Genomic DNA, 20,493 nt, shown 5'->3' on the forward strand with positions numbered 1-20,493 from the left:
AGAAGCCTTAACTGTATCTAAATTGTATTTCAATAGACATCTCCAAGTTGTAGCTTGGTGCAGGGGTTGGTGTCCTAAATATTTGTAATTCAATGTTTTACCTGTGAGGCTGGATTGGAGCAGTAGTCTCCAACAACTTTTCTCACTGAGGTTTTTCCCATATTGGGTTTTCCTCGCACATCTGGTGTTGTGAGTTGCATTTGTGTGATTGATCTCTTTGGTTTTCATTCCTTCTTTACCGGTTTGATTTTTTAATTTCTTAAGTTAGTAACAGGCATTCTGGAGTTGTTTTCAAAGGTCAAAAAGTTTTGTAACCATTGATTCACCCCCCTCTTAATGGTGATCTGTGTTCAACAATCCATGGATCTAGATGATTGAGTCCTCCCTTCCTCCTTCACGCATCCATTATCCACTCATCCTCATCCTTATCTATCCAAACTATTCCAAAAATTAAAAAATTAAATAAATAAATAAAAAAATCCCCCCCCCCCCCCCAAAAAAAAAAAAAGTAAAGAAAAATCATTTCATCCAATGGTGAAAACCACTTCTTGTGGAGCCTTGGGTAAGTACCATGATGAAAAATTGGCAAACAAGTGTCATGTGTAACTCCGTCATCCTCTTGCAGTCTATACTTGGAGGCAAGCTTCATCCATGCAATCAACCCATCCATCTGCATCTTATCTAAGTGCATTCTCCTTTCCTATCTTTGATCTTGACTATCCTATCTGTATCCTCCATCTCATATCCCTCATCCTATCAAAATGAATCCTCCATTCTTATCTTTGGTCTGGATATATAGAGGCAAAATAACGTATCTGCATGCATGCTTTGGAAGACACAAGCCTTAATAACTCTACCATCCATATTCATTACACATTATATTTCCATTATTATCCATCATCTTTCCTATCCTTCATTCCACTACCTCTACTGTGGGGCATTACACTCCTTTGCAACATAGTCCTTGGGTCTCCATCACCCTACCCTCCATCCTTTATTCCTACATATCTTATCCATATCCATCTACTCAATCCATTTGTCCCCTATCCAAACAATATCTCCATCCATCCATCCATCCTTTTACCAATCCGTGGTTCTCCCTTGTCATTGGTTCCAGTCAATTAAATCCTATCCACCAATCGACCCCATCTTATCCAATTTCTAATTCAATCTTATCTCATCTAATCATATTCTCCATCTCTTCCAACTCAATCATTAATCCCATCCCCAATTCAATCATATTCAATCATCTCATCCCCAATCTAATGCTATTTAATCATATATCTTTCTTCCAATCCTATCCAATCCATCAAACTAAGTTGTTCCCATCTACCTGAGCTCACGATGACTTGTGCTTAATCCAAGCACCCATCCATACTTTGCTAATCAAATCTAAGTGGGAATCCTCTCATCTACAGACCTTGCACATCCAACTTGTTTTTTGTCATACATCAATCTATCAACACCCTGCCCATCGTGATGAATCCTTCCCATGTCTGGCAGTTCATCCAAATCCATCACCTGTCCATTGGGATGCCTCCTTCCCTAGTCCGATAGTTTATCCAAATCCATTTCCTACTCTTGGAAAGAGATGTCAATTGGTCATGTGCATGTTGTTTGCATGCTTGAGCTTTTCACTTTGTTTTCATCTTGTGTCCCAAGACTACACTTGTTCAGGATTGCCTTGATCATCCTATATCTTGGTATGTCTTGGTTGGTGTATAGTGGGGCATAGTTTTCATGGTATGGTGTGTTTTAAGGTCTTTCTTGTACGAACCAACAACCCTACATTAGTGTTTATCAACACTTGTATGATTGTGTGCAAGGCATTTCTGTTTGACCGAGTGTCAGTCCACACCTTGGATCTTCATATCATCCTGATTCTTATAATCAGTGGTGCAGACTATCCATGGCAATATCAAATCTAGGTTTTCTCTCCATTATCTTCTCAACAAGAAATCATATCCACTCATTTCATTTCATTCATCCATCTCATTACATTCAGAGACTCCAATTTATCCATCTGTCTTCATCCTCCTCCTTTCTTAACCTAGTCTTCTAATCCATTTTGGGAGCACACCTGTGTTCTTCAAACCTGCTTGTCCTCTCGAGGGGGCATACAAATACTTCCTTGTCATCCTTCCTCCTCATAATTCTTCCTCATCTCATGATTGGGGCATAATGCTACTAGTCCTTATCCTTTTCTTCCACTATGTTTTATTCTTCTTTGATATAACATCATTTCACGACGCTATATCAAAGAGGAGAAAAATATAGACACTTAAAATTAATATTTAATTAATTTAAGCCTATCAACATAATTAATTGATTTAATTGTGTTACCCTTATTCTTCTCAGTGTTAATTAAATCTAATTTAATTAATTCTATCACTATTGTCCAATAATTAATTTATCAAATAAATTAATTATTCCCCTATTCTTCTAAAGTCCCCTCCAATAATTATTTCCTCTAAACCCACTCAGTTAATTAATTTTAATTAATTAACCTATTCATCTGATTCCTACAAATCACTTTTTCCTAATCCCACTCAACCTAATTAATCCTTCTAGAATATCTCATAATCATGCTTATCATTATTCTCCAATTTTTAATTCCCATTCATGTCACATCAACATTGAGTCTCTCAAAGAAATTCAAATTTCTTTGAATCCCTCAATGCATCCTTATTTTGAAATTTTTAATTCCTCATTTTAAAATTCAAATTTCTCCTCCCTTACCCCAAGGAATTTTATATTCTTCTTTATTTTCCCAAGACACCCTTGATCCTCGCCTTCTATCTCAAATCAATCTCAACCCTCCATAAGGAAATCAATATTGGCCCTTCATTGGCCTCCTCCAATCTATAAGCCAGATGATCATTCCCTCACAATGGATCCACCCTCTTCTCACAACATTCTTGGGTTGCCCATTTCTCCTCTCTTCCTTCAATCTCCCAAATCCAAAATCCATCTAAAATCCATCCAAAATCCTATCAAATCCAACCTATCTTGTTGAACACTTGGAGAGCATTCCACACACCCATCAAGGACCACTCCACTCAACCGAGGAAGGGGCGCATTCTTCACTTCATCGAAGGTCCAATCCGAAGGAGAAGGCAAAAATTAAAAAGGTATAAATGGTCATTTATTCTTTTGTGTGTTTTATGTGTTTGAATGCTTTCTTTGAACACTAACTGTTTAACCCTGCCTTGCTACATTTTTTCCCTCTTCAATATGCATCTCTCTTTTGCAATCTAGGGCATGATTTTATAGTGCCTTCATTGCATCTGCATCTCTCTTCTTCTTTTCCTCCTCATATTCAACATGCCAAGGTTCAAAGTTCCTTTTTGCATCTAACTCCACAACATAAACTATGTTCTTGGGATCCATCTTAATGGTCAGTTCGGTTGAACACTTGGTACATTTGAAGTAGAATCTGCATACTTGGATGCCTAAATATGTCTCACCATGTTACATCCCATTTGTGCCTTGGTGTTTTTTATGCTACATTACACCATGTTGTTTGTGCCCTAGTTATTTTATGTGATATTTACGGGATGTTAATCATGCCCTAGATGTTTATTTCATAACTTAGTGATGATGTCCTAGATGGTATTCGTGTCAGTACAATGAAATGATGAATTAGAACTATTAAATTGATGTTTTGATATTTAAGATGTTTTATTTTTGTTAATAATATTTTTAAAATGTCATAGTTGTGACAAGATTTCAAGATAATTGTTTAAATTGGTCAAGTGTGTGTGAGATTTCATTGTCCTCCAAGAAGGGAGGGAAAGTATCATCGGGTCATGAGGTAAGGAGAGGGAAAACTTGTGCCATTTGGAAACCCTAACCGTAAGTTAAGTAAGATCGACTCATATTGACCATATCTTTTGTCAGATTGTCACTTCAGGTAACCCCAATCTGGTCTATATAGGAGTCTTTAGGGTTTCATGACTCTAGGTCAAAGATTGGTTTCCAAGTTAATTTATTACTATTATTAATTGATTTATTTTTCTTATTTTTAATAATTAAATTAAAAATTGCATTTGGCTCGTGCTCGATAAATGTAAATATACATAGGATATATAAATATATTATGCTTATGTTCTTCCAACGTAAGGTCCACTTGTTCAATGCATTAGCTGATTCTATTATGGTTATTTTAATAAAGTTAAATATATATTTTTTAAGCATCACTAAAGCTTATATTGGTACTTAGCAAAGGTATCGAATGCTAAGTTTTTAGTTCCTGCCAACGGCAGAAACTAACGCAATTGTTTGATGCAATTTACTTTTTCACCTTGTCCAATGAGCGGTAAGAGTTTTGAGAGGTTGAATGCTGAAGCAAATGTTGACAAATTTAAATTGGAATAATACTTAATATGATAGTATTTATGTTTAATATGATTGGTGAAAGCCATTAAAATATTTGATTAAATGCAATTAATAATAAATAAATAAATAAGCCCAAAAACTTTAAGAATGCAATAAATCAAAATCATTAAATGTGTATGGGATTTGATGCATTTTCTGGAAACTCTGATTATCTGGAAACTTCCCAGACAAATAAGTTCGATTGTTTATTCATTTCAATGTTTTCTAGCTCATTTCGCTACGTCTGTCTACAAAACTATTGGAATACCATTCTAAAGAGCTCTGTAACTTGACATAACTTTTATAGAGGTCCATTGCAAGAGCTGTGTAACTTGACATCGCATTAATGCATATTTGTGTGGTAGCTTTCTTTGTCTATCGATGTTTCTAGCTGTTTCTAAATCAACTGTTGGTTGGTGGTGTTCTGCAAATACATAAAAGCTTAGCAGTGGCTTATTTCAGGCAGCCAAGAGAAGCGGATACTTTTATTTGAGTACTAAAGAGGTATGTTTAGAAAACCCTTGTTTCTGATCCTAAATCTGTGCAATTGTTGGAGTCTTCATTCTTGCGGCAAATGGTGCAAAGAAATTTAGCCAGAACCAAATCCTCTGTTTTGTAGCTGTTTTTTCAGGTTTATTTCTCTTTTCTAAATCCGTTTCTTTAGTTTAGAGCAGAGGCATTTTTCTAAATCTGTTTCTTTAGTTTAGGCGTGAAGCTGTGTTGGGTGTTACGCTCAGCCATTGTAAACAATGTAATGCTTAGTGCTTTCCAAAAAGCAAAATTCTGCAAGTTTCAAAATTTATTCAAAATTTATCTGGCATGTTACAATAAACAAAAATGAATTAAATGGAAAATCTGAAATATAAAAAGAGGGTTCTAAATAAAACCAGGGATACAGCTGAGCTCGTTCCTGGTATAAAAATTCTTTTAATTATAAGAAAATTAAGAAAATGTGATTAGCTTTAATTTTCAAATTGGGTAAAATACAATTGACACCTTGTCTGTCCACAAAACAATTGGAATCCATTCGAAAGAGCTCTGTAACTTGAGCTGTATAACTTGACATCCTTTTTACCCAGGCTTTGTGCAAATATTGAGGTAAACATATTTTCATTTTGCAGCTTCACAGGTTTTCTGAAATTTTGTGGAAGTTCTTTAGTTTTATTGAAATGGCTTACTCTGTTATGGTTAGGCTAATTTATTCATTTTTTTCCATGTTGTGGACTTTTCCCCTAACTATTCTGAGGCTAATTTATTCATTTTTTTTTCACGTTATGAATTTTTCCCCTAATGATTCCACAAAAATTCTAGACTGGAATTAACTAAAAAGAAGATTCCTCTACCGTATTTGGAAGTTATCATATCAATATTTACATTGTAGCAGCTGAGAAGCTTGGAGAAAACGAGGCAATCTAGAAACTACTATTACTGGAGACTACCAAGACTGAGAAGACTGGAAAGACTAGATGAATTGCATGGTATTGATTTTTCACAAAGTAAGTTTGTTGTGTCTTTTGTTACTGTATTTGAAAATTCTTTTTGTCTTCTGCTTCTAATTTTCCCAATTAAGTCTGCTTCATAAATTTTTTTCTATTTTTCTTTTTAAAACAGTCTCCTGATATTTCTTACGAAATTTCACAGGGATTTTTTCATGGACATTGACGGCAGGGTTAATCTAGTCATATGCTTAACACATTCGACTTTGAATCAGAAAATTTTGAATATGTAAATCCAATTCAAAAAATTGGTTGTTATGCATACTTTGTAGTTCTATTAGAAACAACAGAGATAAAAAAATTTAATTTATTGTGAGTTGTTGGAAATAATATTTAAAAAATAATTATTGTAGAAAATAATTTTAAATTTTATTAATAGGGATCAATTATAAGCACAAGCAGAACCTCCCAGAAAAAAGTCAGTCCAAAGTCCCCAAGGAGAGTTATTTAAAAAATAGCAATAAGCTCTAAAAATTAAAAATAGTGAAATTAGACAAGGATTGATTTCCCCATTTTTCCTTTTGTTTTGTTCTTTTAGCTACTGATTTTCTTCCAAATGAGGGGAATACAGAAATATTAGAGGTTCAGCATGAGAAATGGCAGTGTGATTTACTAGTTTGCCCTGGCTTTGACAACTATTGTCTAAGGCTCTTGGCAGCTGTTTGTTTGATGCATGTGGTCTTCCCACAAATTACCACGTCTTTTTAAACAACTTTCCTTCCAACATTTAGAAACCACTTTTGCTTCTGTGCTCTCAATTTCTATCTTAGGAAGTCAAATTAAAAAAAATATATAGATATACAAAGTATTTTAATAAGAAATGAAATTTTAATCTAGATTAATTGAATCCAGAAAGACTAAATATATTTATATCTTTTTGAAATGTTTAGAGTCAGTACAGATGATCTTTGAATGACATTGAATCTTTTTGTTTATGGCAAAATTAGAACAAAATCAAACATATTTTTTCTTTTAAAAATTTCCAAGCATTATTCTTCCTTCCTACAGTAAAAGAATTTCAAAAAAATTGACTAAATTTAATCTATTTCACATGCATTTTACCTATTGATTATGCTAACTTGAATTGGTTTGGTTTAGGTTTAAATTTTATATGATATAATATTGAATGCAAGTTCAAATTAAATAAGGGCATAAATTAGTTCAATTTTTTGTCATAATGCTAACAGAACTTAATACAAGTATAAAATTTATTGTTTTATTTATTTTATGACTTCAAATTATTTACAAATGATTTTTTCTTTAATGTTGTTATGTGGAAATCATCCACTAATAACAGCTAAGTTTGATTTGTTTGTGCAAATTGATTGTAATGTGCAATAGAATAATAATGAAAAATTTGCTTATAATTGTCCTTCTTATGAATCCCTAGTCAAAAGTTGCTTTTGGTTCTCGTTCTACTAAAATATTCTACGTATAATACACTCAAAATTTAACAACATAAGCATTTCATATTATTTACAAATATAGAGAATTGTTGAGTATGTTCTCTTTGCTCATGTGCCTTACAAGTTCAACTTCAATCTAACTATTTTTGGGTTGTAGCTTTTGTTTTTGTTTCAACTAGACATAGATAGTAGCTTATAATTAATATAGATCATTTTCTTAAAATATTGTACATAACATATTATACAAAGTTGTAGACCATATATTTTGAAATAGTTTTATTTAAATGCGTACTTGAAGTTATTGGGCAAGAAAGTTAACTTGCTCTCAATGTTAGTTTGATATGTTGGATCATTATTGAAACAACAATGAAAGTTGTGATAGGGTGTGTTCTATGGTCTACTGGTACCCCTACATTTGCTAGGTATTTTGTTATATGCTTTACAATTTTTTGATCAATAAACTCCCATTTGCCCTATTAATTGAAAATAACTCATGATACACATGTATACAGTGATGAGTGAAGTTTAATTGATCTCAATAATCTTTTATGCTTTCGTTTATACAATGCTCTACTTTTCATTTTCTACTCTACCTTTCACTACTTTTCCTTTTCCACTCTAGCTTTCACAATTCGAACACTCGGCAGGGACATGACGCTATGCGTCTCTTGTTTGTATAAAATAATGCTTATTTCAATGTCATTTTAATATCTCTTTATCGGGCATAAACAAGGAAAGTTGTGTGTTTTGTAAAGGCATTGAAAATTAATATGTGTAATAGTCGAAATATAAAAGAATAAGTTCACAAGAATTTGGCATGATTTTCTTGTCTTCCCTGTCACGAAAGGGCATGAAATTGGCATGAGGAGGATGAAGGAAATTCACGTGACTGCTAAGGATTAGGGCAAAATGGACAATCCGCCTCATTTTTCAGGGATATATGACATGTTTTTGGGAAAATGATGGGAGGAGGGAAAAAGGGTTTGAGAAATATTTGGAGCTCTGTATCTTGCTAACGTTTTCCTTCATTAAGCGCTGGTTAGTTCTTCTGGAAAAAACTTAGGAGGGTTCAAGTAGCTGAAAAACTACACAGAGAACAATATCAAGTTGAGTTTCCTCCAAACCTCCAGGTCATGCTAATTTAATTAAGCTAAAAAAAAAGAGAGAGCTTGAATATTCAATTCTTCTTTCTAAAATAAGGAAGGAAAAATATGTTAATTAGAATTGTTTGTATTATATGTTTAAGCACCTCAAATGTCTTAATGTTTCTCATACTATGACTTCTAGCTATGAATGAGAAGATTTTATGGACTATGAACATAGTAATTGTTCTCGTCTTATCGTAGCTAGTTATAACAACTCTCCTTTCAACTAAATATTATTCTTTCGAATTTTCAGCAGGGTTTAGCTGTATTTTGTAATTGTTTTAAAAAAATAATAGAAGAATATAATTGCCTTTGTAACCCTTATGGAAGGAGAAAGCACAAGTCTGAGACAACATAAATATAAATATATATATATATATATATAGGCGTATAAGTATGTGTGTGTGTAGAAAACTAAAATCGTATCTTAGGAAAGGAGAATGGGTAAGAGAAAAACAACAATATGATTTCATGATGGGCTTTTATGATTTATGATGTTATTGCATCAATACATGAAGGACTTATCCTAAGAGCATTGTATTATCAATTGGAGGTATAATCATTCAATTGAGAATTTCCATTCAAGCATTTCAATTCAAATTTCCATTTCCTATTCTTCATCGATGTAAAGATGAGTCCCAACCCTGGGTTTGACTAACTTTAGCAAACCCTTATATAGCCCCAAACACCATTTTTCTCCTTTTGTGTGCAGATCCAAGTTCAGCTACAAGTTTCTAACAGAAACAGAATATGGAAAATTGCTCAAGACCCAAAGATAGAGAACCTCTCCAAATTTCTATAATGCATTAGCATTTCTATTATTAAAAAAAATACACTCAAACATTGCAATGACAACAAAGACATGTCATGCATGATGTTCATTCAAAACTTAAAAATTATATGGGTAGTTGGCAGCCCTTAAGCCATTTTACCTTTCCTAATATAGGGAATTAGCTGTATTCTCTAATACTTTATGCAATGATTTATGAGAAGGTTAAAACAAAAACTTCATATGAGAATATAACTCAAAAAATAAATGAAGTTCGTGGAATATGACTGAGACATGTAAGTCAAGTACATATAAGGGCAAAGAGAGAGACATAACACTGGTAACATCTCTAAAATTAATTTTGTTGTTAGATGATTATTGAAAATTTATATCAGTTTTGAAGCTCACCAAGGTAGACTTAACTAGTAAGCAACTTTTACTTATGGTTAATGGTTAATCAATCCTTAGTATGAATAGGGTTAGATAGACATAAGGGAACTTAGTGGTGTTCCTTAGAATATAAATGAATAATATTAAGCTTTCCAGAATGGAACAGTGAAATCTCTTATTCATAATTCATGTTGAATACATAAATTAGGTATAAACATGAGGGTTAGATACCCTATTGCCTTCCTTACATTTTTCCCACTAAGTTAGTGTTTTTCAAACTTAGACCATGAAATAGTGAAACTAGAGAGGAACAAGAATATCTTTACAAATAGTAAAGTTGAATCTTAATTTTAAATAAGTTGTGATGCTCAGTGGGAAATAATGTTCAAACTCAAATATATACTTTGTGAATGAAATCCAAGTGATTGACAAGTGGACATCCGCTAATTGAGTTCTTAGGAAAAAACTCATGTCCTAGAAGCTCAAATTGCAGCCATGAAGGGTTAAAAACCATATGCAACTCAATGGTTAATATTAGCTAATAGAGGTCAAGTATGAGCCACTTTTCATGAGTAAACAATATTGAAAGTGTGTGAACTATGAACTATTCAACTGTTGTAATTTAAAGACCGATAAATTTGTATAGGGAATTGGCACATTAATAGAAGGATAGTGATTTATGCATATCCATTAAGCATGGATTCATTCTTATACTTGTGAGAGAGAAGGTTTCTAGCTCAAGGGCACAAGTGTGAACTCCAAATTTAATTAAACTAGGGTTCTTTCAAAAGATGGGTTACACCCTAATAGTATCAGTCACCTCAAGTTTGTTGACCAACAAGTGAAACTTGGGTCCAAACATAATTGATACCCAAAGAACCCTATAGAGTCAAAATGGTCAACATAGAGATAGACATGATGACTTGCACACTTTCGGGAATTTAATTCGATCGAGTAGGGTTATGAACTATGATTTCATGATTTAGCGTGATTGCAAATACATTAAAACTTCCTGCCAAAGAGATGCTATTTCTACAAGCGTCAACTAGTTTGTTAATCCAGATACAGAATCCAGTCAGAGGTCATGTTAGTTAGGGGTAGCCTATAGTGTATGCCTAACAAGGGATGTGTGTAGGATTATCCACTAGTTCAAATGGCATGAGTTAGGTTTTTTGTTGCCTCCCTGCGAAAGGTCGGGCTAATCCAGTTGGATGTGGAACGAGGAACTAGTAAGTTCGTGGTTGGGCAGAAAAGTGCCCTAATGATACTTTTCCTCCTCATTGGTCTGATGGTAAAGTTATGAAAGTTCAAAATATTGGCATCTAGAAAAATGTATTTTCTGAACCTCTCTTTCATTAAAGTTGAAATGCTAAAGTTACATTTGTAATTACTATTTTACTCATGGCTTAGATTTATGATCAATTCAAGTTTCAGATCAATGTTGTAACAAAAAAAAAAATTGCAAGCTTTTTCCTTTCTTTTCTGCTTCAAAGATGTAAAAGTTGTTATTTCAAATTTGCATAGGTTGTTGCATGTTACACACCAATAAAATCCTCTTTGCAATAATTGAAATTTGTACCCTTGTAAATATAATTTCCACAAGTATTGCAACGAATACTCATGGGGAGTATCATGCGCACTAGTATCTATCTATTCTTGGGGTGCCTTCTTCTTGGTATTTGGGAGGGATCAAAACCTATGAGATAGTATTTGTTCAATACCTTTCATTCTCCCATTGTTTTGGTTTATTAAAATCCCCAAAATCTCAAGATTCTACATAGATTGTGAGAAAAATGGGCTGTTTGCAGAAGAATTTACGAAACCCTAGGCTACTACAATATAATTTTTTTAACCAAAACCAATTTTAGTATACCTGCTCCTTCAATTTGCAATTGATTTCTTGCTTTGAATTTCACGTTCTTTGTGACTTGCCACTCTCCTGTATCTCGGCCTCTTCAATGGCTAAAATCTCGATCTTTCTGCGCAGCGAAAAATAATGATGCCTATAGACACTCAAAATTGTCATGTCTAATTAAATAAATATTTTATTTATTTAATTATCTAAGCCTAATTCTTCTATTAATTAAATAAATTTTTATTTATTTAATTAATTCATTTATCCTCTTCTAGCCTTATTTCTCATTTAAATAAATACATTTATTTATTTAAATTATCCCTTTCCTAAATTAAATAAATATTTTTATTTATTTAATTATCCTACTTCTTCTATTAATTAAATAAATCTTTATTTATTTAATTAATTCATTAGCTTTTTCTACACATGACACATGTCATTCATCTCTTAATTCATACACTACCTACCTCTTTCATTATTTTACTATTTTCTCTACCTACCCTCTAATCCTAGCCGACCTCTCTTTTTACACCTCTCAATCTTAACCCTCCATTTCTTATTGTGTCTTCTATTTAAGGAGATGCTTTCTTCATTGTCGAACCCTAACTACTTGATCAATTGACTACACTACGATCCTACTTGCAACCACATTCCGTTCTTTGTTGAGCTCTTGTGCATATTAAAATCTGAGAGCAAATATATCAAGCAAGATCAATGGAGATAGGAAGAATGGAGATCAAAACCCTAGTGGACATGTGATGGTATAATCTTTGTGATTTTGAGTTATTTGCATTGTCTTAGGTAATCTTCATATGTTATGGTGGATCTTTGTTGATTGTTAGGCTAGGGTTTAGTGGTTGGATTCATTTTAGCCTTTCAATATTGTTGTTATTGTTATCCATTTTCACCATAAACATTTTGGCACGCCCGGTGGGACATGTGGCCGGAGGTAGAGGATGCAGGGATGGACGCAGAGTATTCTGCATATTGGGCAGAGCATCCCTTTCCGAGGTTGACAGATCCGGGAGAGCTGCTGGAGGGAGAGGTGGGAGGGGATGATGATGATGATGAAAAAACATATTTAATTCCATATTTATTAATTTATTTTCTATAAATAGCAAACTTTCTATACATATAAAATTCGGAGGACAACTATATTTAGAAAGTTAATAAAAAATTAAAAAAACATTTAAATAAAATTATTTATGTAGACTGCACTTAACTCTAATGTCATCCATTTACTTTCTGTATTGTTTTTTGTTTTCTATTTATTTAACATTTAATTAATTTTTAATATTTAGTGTGTATATATATATAGGTATATAGGTGCATTCTTATATTAAAAATTCTAACTACCTTATTAAAACAGTTTCTCGGATTTGTAAATATAGAAATTCTAGGTTCCAAAAAAGAAAGGATAAAAAAGAAAGGTGAGGAACAATGGAGTAGAAGAAATAAGGACAAATGAGTAAAAATTGCCATTAAAGGAGTAGAGAAAATAAGAATACAGTAAAATTGTGGAGAGGAATAAAGGAGGAGAGTAAAATTATTTGAATACTTATAATTATATTTCTAAAAATAGAAAATGTAATGGTTATGTTAGTAATTTTTTTGCTCATATTGTTTGCCCCAACTTCTATTTATATTTAATAAAATTAAAAAAAAATATAAAAATATATTTACAATATAAATATTATAAATTCTATACCAATTTATATACCATACAATAAATTATTTAATATAAAAACATAAAAAAAATTTAAGTATATACCCTATCAGAAGTGGATCATGTGATTTTAGAAATTGACAGTGCAAATTGTTTGTTAGGGATGTAAGACAATGAAAGTAATCCGAACCGTTGAATTTTTGCTATTCTTCATTGGTCGGTTTGTTTGTTTTTTGCGTTCATTTGCATTGCAATAATTTTGAATTTCCATTTGATTGCTGACGTCGAAGATAATTTGGAGCTATGTTTTTTTATGTTTTTGCTTTTTTTCGTAAACCACTGCAGTTTTCGTTTGCCATGGGCCAAATATCTTTTACTTTTAATTTTCCATTTCATTTGCAGCTAAAATTTGTAATGTCTTTTGCTTTTTTTTGGTACACTACACTTTTTGTTTGCCATGGGCCAAATATCTAAGAATTTTGCACTTGCTTGAGGAGCTCACAACATAGGACATGATAGGATCTCACAAAGATTGTTTGAGGAGCTCGTAACTTAGGGCATGACAGGAGCTCAAAGAACACAGGAGCTCGAAGGACAAGGCATGCAAGACAAAGGGTTTAGGGCTCGCAGATGAGAGTTTTTCTTTAAGACATACAAAGCCTTGTTTTCTTGAACCGTGAGCTGGCCTTCAAGACGGAGTAGAGGGCACAAAGAGGAGGGAAAAGGGAACATAGAGCAGAGATTTGGAGATAGATAGACAAGCTTTGTTTTATTTGGAGATTTTGTCTACAACTTTTCACAACAAAGTTGGGAGTAGGACCAAGGTAGGGTTCTTTGTTGGTGTGCATCAATAACATGGGAGCCTCCACCCAACAGTAGACATGTACAAACACATCACAGGTTAGTCCCACCCAACACATATTTTAGAGTATTTTATGTCCTCAAACCATAAATCAAATAATGTCAAAATAAAAAATAAGGATTAAAAATTATTATAGAAACAAACTTTGGTAATGGCAGCACAAGAGAGTCAAATCATGGAAATCAGTATGAATAAGAAATATTTACTAGATGGTGTTGAAACAAATAAAGTTATGGTAGAAACTGACCTCAAAAAGACAACAAACTAGAGTATGTTGGCAATGCCAGAGGTAGATGTGGTGGAAACTAATGGTAATAACATAATAGTTCAAGTTAAGTCAACAAGACCAGAGGTAAACATAGAGGGTAACTTTGAAACATTTGGTAAGATGCAAGCAATTAAGTAGAAACCGAGCTCAGGGACTATTATGTGAATAGTAACCCATGGGGGTTACTTAATCCCTATCAACTTTCTCACAAGTTCTCCAACAAACCCCCCAACTAGTATCATGAATCTAGTGCTTGATGCCCAATTAAGGGGGGGAAATGGAACTTGGGGGATGCATGTTAGGATTCCCTCAAGTTAAACTTCCAAATACGATGGAAAAATGTGTTTATGTAAATGCAAAACAATACAAAGGAATCCTAAGGCGCAAGAAGATCCAAAAAAAGAGATATGCAAAAAGCGGCTATTTTACCAAAAATAGTGAGTAAAACATCAAATGCAATGCAGAACCATCAATACCAAAACAAGGAAAAACATAACAAAGGAAAGGAAAGGTTGAGTCCATCACATACAAAGCAGCTTGAGGTTCAAGGTCAGCTAGAAGATAAGGAGGAAAATGTTGTATACGAGCCTAAAAGTATTTATAGCCCAAGCTCAACACCTTTAACATGGTGTCCAAAGTTATACGCAAGTGAGTTATTAGACATGTAGGAGAGACTTCAGTCCCTAGAAACAAGGGGTCATTTTGAAGACATTAAGATAAAGAAAATCACTAAAACTAATTGGAAATTAACAAAGGAGAACAAAATCACTTAGAGAGGAGGTACATTATTTACAAAGTAACATGGAAAAATATGAACAAGAGCTGATTTCAATCAAGTAGATGTTAGAACAAATCAAAACAGTAGAAGAAAGTAAGGTAAAAGTGAAAGAAGGGAGTAGTGACTCACAAATTAAAGAGATTCAATCTTCAATGGGAAATATGGAGATAAAATAAAACCAACTAAGAGAACAAATTGAAGAGGCCAAATCTTGGACTCAAGTGATGAAAGGACCATTAGGAGTACAAAGTAAACTCATAGAAAAACAAGTAAGGAGACAAACAAGAGAAAAGATGGACAAAAGTGATAGGGTTGTGAATATCATCATTAAAGGGTTGAAAGACTACATGGAAAAGGAAAACACAAAAGAGTTAACAAGGGACTTTTTTAAAGACCAACTACAATTGTCAGGAGTCATTCAACAGGCACAAAAGATTGGAAAATGAATAAGAGATAATAGAGGCAGACATGTAAGGGTTACATTAAGGAATATAGGAGACAAAAACATGATACTAAGAAACAAAAGGTTTCTCAAAGGTACACAAATATATCTAGACGAGGAGCTAACAATAATTCAACAAGAAGAAAGGCAAAAAGAGTGGGAAAAAGTAAAGGTAACAACAGACACTAGAAAATGGGCTTGGTTACAAAATGGAAAGGCCCAAATCAGCGATAGATTGATAGACTATAAGAAATAGGAATTTGGGCCCCCCCCTGAGAATACTTAACAATGGTAAGCTAGAATTGTAGAGGTTTCCCGTGGAGAAGAGGACCCGATTTAGGGACCATAGCAGTAGATAAATATATTATCATTCTCATAGAGACACATGAGCATGAAGGATGTAAAGTTCCAGAGTTTGAGGGATACACAAAATCTTCAGTGTAGATTGAATGAATTGATAGTGGAAAAGGACACAAAGGAGTTACAATTTTGATTAAAGAAACTTGGGGCAGATTTATAAAGGTAGAAAAAGAAGATCCAAACAAGCAATATATATGGTTGAAAATAACAAAAAATCAAGTAACAATAAGGCTGAAATCATGCTATTTCACCCCAAAAGGATCAAAATCATAAAAGAAAATGAACCTAGATCGAGAAGATCCATATTCTTCACTAAAAAGACATTTTTGCATTTAACACCTTGGGTGAAGTCTTAATAATAGGAGACCTTAATGCTAGGACACCAAACAAACAAGCCCTCAATTTGGAAAGGAGCTGCAAAGAAAAAGGTGACCCTCTATGGTTAGAGGAGAAGAGCGATCAAAGTTGGGAAAGAACTTCACAGGATAGTAAGGGTAATGTTACTCATTTTGGGGTAGAATTTCTGAGTTTATGCAATTTGTACAACATGGTCATATGCAATGGTATGAAGACATGGCCAAAATCAGGAAAAATCACTTGCAAAATGTACAATTGTCAAAGTGTTGTAGACTATGTTATTTGTTCGTAAGATTGCACTTCAAGGTTAATGAAGCTAAAGATAGGATAATGTCAAATAGGGCTAAAATAAAATCATAACCCAATACATCTAAAGTTGTCCATTCGCATAAACATGCAGCATGAGGAACAAACACACCCTAAACAAAAGAAAGCACCCTCACAAGGGAAAATCCTCATGACTCAAGAGAATCAAAAACTCTTCAAGGCTGCCCCCAAACAAGTTATTAAGGAATCAATAAATAATCCATATCATCTTGTGAGAAAGGATATGTTGGTTCACTTGATTCACAAAGCTCTAGTTGTGTGTAAAAGAACTAGATCCAAAAGACACGCAAAGAGCCCTTTCCCAACAAATCCTTCATTTGATGATGAGTGCAAGTTAGCAAAAAAAAAAATCTACGAGAAGGTGGGATGGACAAGGAAAGTAGAACTAATTACCCTTGGAAAACCAAACCCCAAAAGATTTTGGAAAAAAAATACAACAAAAGAGAAAACAAATAGAGAACAATATCACAGTATGTCAATGGTTTGAATATGCAAAGATGTTATATGAGCGTGGCCAAGATAAATAGGAACCTTTGGTAATTAATGTCACTACTGACCTATTTAACATTGAAGATATTGAATAGGGTATAAAGAGGCTGGCAGGGGGAAAGACACAAGATATAGATGGGCTGCAAGCAAAATATCTAAAATGGGGCATTGATGTCCTTGCACCTCATATCAATCGTGAATAATGTCACTCAAGAAGGTTTTCCAGAAGGTTGGACAACTAGTGTCATAATCCCTCTTCACAAAAGCGGTGATATAAACAATCCATCAAATTACCGCACTATTAAGGTCAATCCCCTTCTTGGGAAGTTATTTGGAAGCATGATTGAATGAAGGATTAAAGTAGTTGGGCATAAATAAAAGGAAAAAGAGCCAAAGGATAGGTTGGTTTTAGACCAAAACATTCTACTTTAGACCATGGTGTTACACTTAGGTTCTTGGCTGAAAAAATATGGAATACCCAAGGGGGAAAGGCCTTTTGTTGCTTTGTAGACTTTAGAAAAACCTTTAATATGGTTCTACGAGACAAACTATAGAATAGGACAGAGGAATTGGGTGTTCCAAAGGTACTTAGGGTTGTAGTACATAGACTAAATGAGCAAGTCAAGGCTAAAATAAAAACCTCAGAGGGAATGTCTAAATGTTTTGGCAGTGATATTGGGGGCAAACAAGGCTACTCACTTTCCCCAATGTTTTTTGGGCTATATATTGATACATTAGAAGAATGGCTAAACAATACTAGTAGAGAAGGAGCCCAATTGGCTAATTATGTAATAAAGTTACTTCTACATGCAGATGATCTCATATTAATTGCTAAAACCGCCAAAGGGTTGAGAGAACGCTTGAAAATACTTGAAGCATTTTATCAGGAAGTTGGGATGCAAGTGAATATTAGCAAGAACAAAGTGATGATCTTCTCCCTAAAAAGAAGTAAAAAGACACAAAATGACTTTATCTCTAAAGGCAGGCCATTGGAAGTGGTGAGTGAGTACAAATATCTTGGACTCAATTTTCACAACAAGCTTAGCTAGGAAACGTGTAGAGCAAAAAGAATTCAAGGAGGTTGGAAAGAATTGTACTCGCTACAAAATAGGTGTAGAAATGTTGAGTTATGGGATTGGAAAACTAGGAAAATGCTTTTTGGTTTGCTGGTCACTTCGATGATTCTTTATGGATGTGAAATTTGGGGTAGCAGTATGTCATATCAGAAATAGAGACAACTAGAAAGAATGCAAAAACACCTAATCATGGGTAGTTTAAAAATTAAAACTATTGTTCCATATGATATTTTATTGACAAAAATTGGCACCTATCCTTTAGAAGCTTCAACGATGGTGTGTTTGGTAAGTTATCTAAAGAAGATTCAAAATATGCAAAAACATCGTTGGCCTAAGTTGATCATGGAGGAAATACTAGATAGAAGGAAGCACACATGGATGAAACAAAATGAGAAATGGATGAAAAAATGGGACATGAGTATTCAGGAATGTCTAGACACTAATGCGGAAATAAAAAAAATTGTGGAGGAAAAATTCAGGAGCAGTTTATGGGCAAAACAAGTTGGGCGTAAAAAAGTCTATTATATCACAAAATTCAACCCCACAGGAGACTAGGAACAAAAATCCTACATAGGAGCGAATATTAAATGGAAAGCAAAAATGCTAATGGCTTAGTTAAGAACCAACTCTCATCACTTGAGGTGTGAAACAGGTAGATGGAAGTTACCTAAAGAAGAATGGGAAAAGAGAATATGTCTATTTTGTAACATAGGAGTAGTAGAGATGGAGCAACATTTTGTAATGGAATGCCCGACATACAATGACATTCATGTTATTTATGAAGACATTTTGAAAACGAACAATTTAAACACATTGTTTGAAGAAACACAACTCGAGCAAACAACAAGTCTAGTGATCAAAACTCACTATAGAAGAGGAAATCTTGAGAAGAGGTTACACATTGATTAAGATCCTAATGCCCTCTGTTTTGGGGTGTGTTGTATATGGGTCCCATAGGTTGCTTTGGCCTTGTGGATGTTATTAAAATCCATCATTCATTCATTTCTTTGAAAGTTAAAGAGAAACAAATATATTTACAATAATACAAATGTAATGCAGTTCTCGTAACAGGCTGAGATTTTATCACTCAAGTTAAAGGTCGAGCTTAATTGACACTCTAAGCTGATAGTTTTGGTGGTTGGGCCCACGTATCTCGTTAAACATTTTTTTCTACTTTCGAATATATCATTGTCGTTCTCATTTCTGTTGATTTCGTTGATTCAAACAGTTTTGTTTGCTCTTCATGTTTTATTTATCACATATGTGTTGGGAAATAAAAAGGGGACAAGACTGTCATGCTATAAAGGGTAGCAAATACTTAAACTTTATTTTTATTTAATGCATTAAATAACAAATAAAAAATGTCTAACTTTTATTTTATATATTTGAAAAAAAATTGCGATGTTTTTGTAGTCTTTTGTATCTTTGGGAGTTCCATTTTTGATATTTTATTTTTTCAATAAAAGTGGGCATGCCACTAAACTATATTTTATTAATATTGAAACTTTTTATTTTTATTTTTAAGATTTAATAGTTGTTAATAATAAATTATTAATATTTATTTTTTATTAGTAATTATTAATAATTAATATTATAAAAATAGTTAAATTTATTTTATATTTTAATTTTTAAAAATAAATTATTTATAGATTATAATTTATATTTAGTAAGAATAATATATTTATTTAATTATTTTAAGGATATTTAAGCAATTAATAGTTATTAATTTTTTATTTATTTTATTGCAAGTCATATTAAATTAAAAATTAAAAATCAAGAATAATTTTTATTTTTTTAATGCCTGGTAAACTTTTTAACATGATCGGTGATGCTGGCATGACACGCCCTCTACCTCCATGTGAAGTACTTTTGACCTGGAGCTATGAACCAGTGAAGCCACAAATGGGGGACCTCATCCCCACACTTCACTTGTTCAAACCTGCGAGCACAACGACCCAACGACGACACAAGGCCTGTGAGCACAGTGGCCCAATAGGGATTTGAACCTTGGTGGTTGCTTCACCAATGAAGTGTTTTAACCGCAACACTACACGTCCAAAGACAAAAATCAAGAGTAATTTATGAATAATAATTTTTTTAAAATTAAAATTGAAAAATAGATTTAATTATTTTAATAATGTTAACTATTAATAATTTATATTTTGTAAGAAATTAATTTTGATTGCTTTTTAATATTTTTGAGCAATCAATAATTATTAAAAAATTGCAAATGCACAGGATGACTTCGTTGAAAGAGCTTCAAAAACTTTCAAAGTGAATTCAATTAGCATAGTTTTAGAAGGTTTTGAAAACCTCGTTGGAGCCTAATGAGGTTTCGAAAACCTCATCAAGCTCTGAAACTAATATTTAAACTATGGAACATATAATATAATATGGCAGAGTCGAGCGGGCGATTTGGTTTTAGGAAAC

At 33.1% G+C, this 20,493-nt stretch overlaps 1 pseudogene; it reads right to left on the reverse strand.

Annotated features, from left to right (window-relative positions):
- LOC131063838 (uncharacterized) overlaps positions 1 to 11,319 on the reverse strand; it is a 32,493-nt pseudogene extending 21,174 nt beyond the window's left edge.
- Between the last annotated feature and the right edge of the window lie 9,174 nt (positions 11,320 to 20,493).

The sequence above is a fragment of the Cryptomeria japonica genome, chromosome 10, assembly GCF_030272615.1.
Source record: "Cryptomeria japonica chromosome 10, Sugi_1.0, whole genome shotgun sequence".
Taxonomy (NCBI): domain Eukaryota; kingdom Viridiplantae; phylum Streptophyta; class Pinopsida; order Cupressales; family Cupressaceae; genus Cryptomeria; species Cryptomeria japonica.